At 33.9% G+C, this 6,338-nt stretch overlaps 1 pseudogene; it reads right to left on the minus strand.

The window, feature by feature from the left end:
- On the minus strand, window positions 4,585-5,841 carry LOC110266915 (annotated as a pseudogene).

A 6,338-nucleotide genomic window follows, 5' to 3' on the forward strand; every position in this document is an offset into this window, starting at 1 on the left:
GATCCCTCCGCAGCCCCTTCCGTACTTCACCGAGCCGCTGCACCTCTCGATTCGCCACAACTGCAACCGTTGGCTACTGCACCCCCCGATTCCGCCACTACCGCAACCATTGGCCGCTGCACCCCCGTCGGTCGTGCCTAAGCCACCTATATTCAGTTCACTATGTATGCAAATGGTAGTTTTAATGAGTAATTGGATGGTTATTTTATCGTATTCGATTAGGCATAAAATATTACCAATTGCGGGATGTTCAGTTCTCTCTGTAATCGGATGGTTACTGTGTATGCTACGTGGATGGTCATTGTATATGAGTGTCGTGCAGGGATAGTGGATGGTGAGCCAAGCAGCCCGTCAAAGGGAGCACATATTAGACCTTCTTTTCGGCGAGGGAGAAAGAGACACGTGGCCGACGACAAACGCGCGACGGGAAGGAGGAACAATCGGCGATATCGGCTTCTAGCGAGGGAGAGACAGATGTAACACCCTACCACACAGAGCTTTATGTTTAAGCCGTAAAATAGAGGTAGTGTGATATTACGACCTTTAAAAAATAAATATATACGTATATGTAGTTGAAGAAATTTGTAACTAGGAGCCTTGAAGAAAAGTTTAAACAAAAACCACGAAAAGAAAAGTGCATTATACTCGAAAACGTAACACCAGAGAAAAGATAAGGATAACGCATGAGTATATACAAAGAGTCGAGAACCAAAAATACAGAATATCAAGCTCTAGATGCAGCCTGTGAAGCTAAGGCTGGCTGGAGTATAAATACATATATAAGCATAAGCATATATCCCAAAGTAACCCAACATGTATAAAGAAAACATCTAGTTCTCCAAAAAGCCTCTAAGAGGATTAAACATCATATATATACATAGGAGAGTCTATGAATAGAAAATACATAACAAATAACCCTAAAATATAACTTCCCAACTTTGCTTGCCATAGGAACCTCCAGACGTTCACCGAGGCACATCTCGACTTGCATCTGAAAACAACAACATAGATATGGAATGAGAACCGGAGGTTCTCAGTATGGTAATGGTGCCCACATATATAATATATAAGGTCCCAGGAAAGCTAAAGGCGATCCTAGAACTCTGACAGTCAGATTTAAATCTTAAAGCTTATAAATTAAAAACCATAAATAGGGTAAGTTATCTAAGGTTCTTATTTCAAATTCCTTTCTAACTTAACCCCTAATTTCCTTCTTCCTCCAATCATCTAATACTCTGGTGCACAGACAAGCAACACAAGCAAAGCAAATACAAGTAGGAACAGATACATCAGGTAGCAAATATAGTAGGTAAGCATAATATAAAAATCACATAGGCAAGCCTAATTAATGCACAATCAAACAAAATACACATATGCATATAATGGATGTGTGAAACTTGTAAAATTAACGAATAATTAGTTAATAAATTAATTTTTAGTAAAAAAATTAGAAATATAAATTTTATAGTAAAATAATATTGAGCAAATTAAAATATGAATTTAGACACTAATTTTAAAGAATTTGGCCCAAGATTAGGCTGAACGAGTTAAACCAGGCCCATTTTAGGCCCAACCCACTCACCATCAAGTTAAGTAAGTATCAGCCATTCCTTCCCCAAGAATAATAGAGCCCGCTGGAACTTGCATGAAGAGAAGGGAACATTCAAACCCTCACCTAAAATTCAATCTCACATAACTTTTAATCCAGAACTCTGATCACAGCACACACCCGCAACATCGAGCTCTACAAAGTCCAGTAGTTAATTTGGTAAGAAAGCCACATTTTTCTTTTCAATTTTCTCTTCTCCAATTTTAAAATTCAATGTGTATCCATGTTGAATCTTATTTAATTTCAGTGTTTAGGTTCAAGTTAGCTTGCGAGTTTTGTTGGGTTTAGCTCACTTGAGCTGTGGACAAGGTAAGCTTCCTCAATTTCCTTGTGAAATGTTGAGTTAGAGAATTCTATGTTAATTAAAGTGGTAATTATGTTGTTAGATTGGAAATTGGTTGAGAGGTAGAATTAATTTGAGGATATGGGTGCTTGAGATCAATTTTGGAAGCTAGGTTCCTTAGTGAGGGGCTATGTTGATAAGCTTGTGGTGCGAAAATGCTTGAGGTATTCCGGGTTTTTCGAAAAATCGGCTAAGGTATAGTTTTGGTTTTTCGTATTTAATATATAATGTCTTGTGAAAGTTTAGGCTAGATGACCATATGGTAAGCTTGGATTGAAGTCGGTGGTTGATTTGATTAGTGAACATATAAGTACTTGTTGTTAGTATTGTTGAGTTGAGTGGTTGAGTTGTATATTGAATGATGGATGATAATATTTGATATGGATAATGATTATTTGTGGAAGAGTGTTGAAAGCTTATGTATTGATGATGTTGATGGTGTTATGTAATAATATTGAATGTTGATTATTGTATTAAGTATGAATGTAAACTCTTGTGAATAAAATTATTTAAAATTGAGATATGATTGGATATGGAATTATGTGGGGATGTGTGGTTGTGATATGGTATGTTTTAGTGTAGGATATGGCTGTGTGAATATGGTTAATGAGTTATGTTTTGTGAAAATAGATATTTGGAAGATTTTGTAAAAAAACTAGTTTTTGGCCAAAATTCGGCTAGCCATAAGTTGGCTTCTAGACTCTCAAATTATTTCAAGCTTATTTCAGATAAAAATTGGGTCCGTGAAGTATACGCTGTTCGAAAAATGGATGAAAAATATTTTAATATAAAAAAGTTATGTGCGTCGGAAGTTCGGAGGGCAAGGCTGAAATTTTGCAGCATTCAGCATTTTTTTTGCTAATCTGCAGGTCTTGCATATGCGACCACTGCACACGACACGACCAACCTCTACGGTTTGGGCATCTCGCATACGCGAGTAGGGTGCTTGCGTACTCGAGCATGAAAAACATGCCCACGCGCACGCGTGACCCCTGAAATCAGCAAAGTGGGTTTTGTGTTTTAAAATGTAATTTTGAACCTCTAAACCTCTATTTTCACACTTTTAGCCTTTAAATCTCAGTTGTATGTTAAGTGGTGAGCAAAAGACAGGTAGGAGTAGTAACTTGGAGATAAAAAAAGTTTGAGAGGTGTGAATTATGAACGAGAAGTGTGTAAATGTGATTGTGGTCTCGGGTAGTAGGCAGTGGCCAGTGACGAACCCAGAAAATTTATGTTGGGGGAGGGGCAAAAATAATACACATTACTATCAAAAGATATATTAATTTAAATTTAAAAATATAAAAATGTACATTAATTACTCGAATACAAAAAAAAAAACTAAAAATTACATTAGCCGTTAACTTTTTTCGCTTCAATTCTAAGAACTTCTTTTTATTAGAAGAGACTAATGAAGTGACTTCAGATTCTAGTGGTAGCTTTCTTTTAAAATATTTTTCCATTATTATTTCTAAAAATAAAAAATTACATTAATTATTCAAATAAAAAAATCAAAAATTACATTAGCCGCTAACTTTCTTCGCTTCAAATCTTGACGGTACTTCTCTTCTTGTTTTCATATTTTGAAAATGTTGAATAATTGTTTCATTATCAACTTGATTGAATGTTTCTCTTTCTATATATGTAACCAAACAATCATTCAACCACTCATCTCTCATTCGATTACGAAGTCAACTCTTTATGATATTCATAGCAGAAAATGTTCTCTCAACTGATGCCGTTGCCACAGGTAGAATCAAAGCTAATTTCAACAGAAGAAATACCAATGGATAAGCAATATGCTTTTTTGTCTCAACTAACTTTTGAGATAGTCCACTGATTCCATTTATATTTGAGAATTGATCATCAAGACGCATATCCAATATAAAATTCTCAAGTTGACTATCAAGTGCCAAAAGTTGAGTAGAAGAGAATTCATGTGGATAAAATTCAACTAAACGAAGCAACTTCTCTTTATCAAATGCAAAAATCGAGTCACTTGGATTCAAACAAGCTATACAAAGAAGTAGCTTAGTATTTACCTCTGTAAAACGATTGTTGAGCTCTTGAAGTTGTCTATCAACCACTTGATAGAATAATTCAACTTGAAAATGATGCAAGTTTGAGACCTTTTGAATTTTGCACCTTGATCTTCCTGGTGTTATAAATATGTCACTCATATTTGGAACAAGAATATTGTGATTATCACAAAATAGTGAAACTTCATTGAGCAAAGAAGATCAACCATCGTCTCTTATACTTTGCAATCGTTGCTTGGACACTTTAACCAATGTCATAGCATTTATATTGTCTTGATCACTTCTTTGTAGAGCTTGAGACAACTCATTAGTAACTCCTAATATACTTTTCATCAAATGTAAATTGAATACAAATTCAAAAGATTGAATATGATTCAATAATTGACATGCTTAAGCTCTTTGTTTAGGATTATTTCCATCTTCCTCAATCACTTCAAGAACTTCTACCACGGAAGAAAAAATAGAAATCAAGCTAAGTATTGTACCATAATTTGAGCCCTATCGAGTATCACCTGCCCTTTTCAATGTTGTTTCTTGATTTAAGCCACGCCCACTAGAAACATCTATGTTTTGTAATGCAACAATTGTCTTTTGCATTTGACTTTCATGAAGCATGTCTTTACGTTTACAAGAAGCTCCAACAATATTACACAAACTAGCAAGCAAATTAAAAAGTAGTGCAATTTTGACCTATTTCTTTGCAACAACCACAAGTGCTAATTGAAGTTGGTGAGCAAAACAATGAACATAAAAAGCACAAGCATTTTCTTTCAAGATCAAACTTTTTAAGCCATTAAATTCTCCCTGCATATTACTAGCTCCATCGTAACCTTGTCCACGTATTCTTGCTATGCTTAAACTATGCTTTGCTAATAAAGATTCCAAAGCTACTTTTAACAACAACGCATTTGTGCTAGAAACATGGACAAGGCCAAGAAATCGCTCCATTACAATCCCTTCTTTATTCACATACCGCAAACAAACAGCCATTTGCTCTTTAACAGAAATGTCTCGAGCTTCATCAACTAAAATAACAAATAAATCATCTCCAAGATCATCAATAATAACTTTAGTAGTTTCACTTGCAGCAGCTCTAACAATATCTTTTTGAATTTTAGGTGCTACTAGTTTAAGGTTTCCACGAGCAGTTTTGAAAACACGATCATTCTCTGTATTATGTTGAGCAAGAAAGTCAAGAAGCTCCAAAAAATTACCTTGATTGTTTGAATTGTACGATTCATCATCACCACAAAAAGCCAATCCTTGTCACAAGAAGAACCTAATGCACTCAATTGTTGCTGTTAAGTGAGTTCGGTAATATTTTTTAGCTTGGTCTGAATACTTTTGAAAAACAACTTCAATATGTTGCTTTTGCTTCATGAGTGCTTCGCATTTTCTTCGAGCTTGATTATGAGCACTATCATGATTTTCAACATGTGTTTGTAATCGCTCCTTCTTTTTTCAATTTGAAAAGCCCTCTTTTACAAAAGCATCACCATTCGCACCATCAGGTTTCATAAGATAGCAATAGAGACAAAAGACAGCATCTTTTGAAATACTATATTCCAACCAATTGCCAAATTCATCAAACCAATCAGTATTAAATCTATGGAGAGAAGTTCCAAAATATGTTTGTGGAAAATCATGTTCTCTTGGTTGACAAGGACCTTTTTACAAATAAGCTCGTCTAACTTCATCCCTGTATTTGGATCATAATTTGAAATTTTAGGTCGTTGTCCAGGATCAGCTACCAGACTTTCCACATTGAATTCTAAGAACTTCTTTTTATTAGAAGAGACTAATGGAGTGACTTCAGATTCTAGTGGTAGCTTTCTTTTGAAATAACTTTCCATTACTATTTCTAAAAATAAAAAATATATATTCTAAATTTGTAAATTTATCAATTCACTTTAAAAATTTATATGCAACATAATTACATATATTAGAATAGAACGAAAGATAAATAAATAAATAATAAGGATCACTAAATTGAGAATAAAATAAAATATATAAATTCATGAAGAGAATAAACAATAGATTAATACCTAAATTATAATTATTTGAATTCAAATTTACAATTGAAAATATCAAAAAGAGAAACAATGAAATTGAAAGATACATAGAGTTATAGAGAGCTATATAAAACAAAATAGAGAATTTAAAATTTATCTTTTGATGAAGCGACGATGACCACTAGATAAAGAATAGAAAAATAAGGTTGAAAATATGAAACTAAGAAGAGGGTTTAAGAGAATAAATGAGTGACGGCTGGGATTTGAAAATAGAAGAAGACTAAATTTAATTAAGTTAACTAATAGTCAAAATAATAGAAAGATAAAATGGATTTGGG

The sequence above is a fragment of the Arachis ipaensis genome, chromosome B09, assembly GCF_000816755.2.
Source record: "Arachis ipaensis cultivar K30076 chromosome B09, Araip1.1, whole genome shotgun sequence".
Classification (NCBI taxonomy): Eukaryota; Viridiplantae; Streptophyta; class Magnoliopsida; order Fabales; family Fabaceae; genus Arachis; species Arachis ipaensis.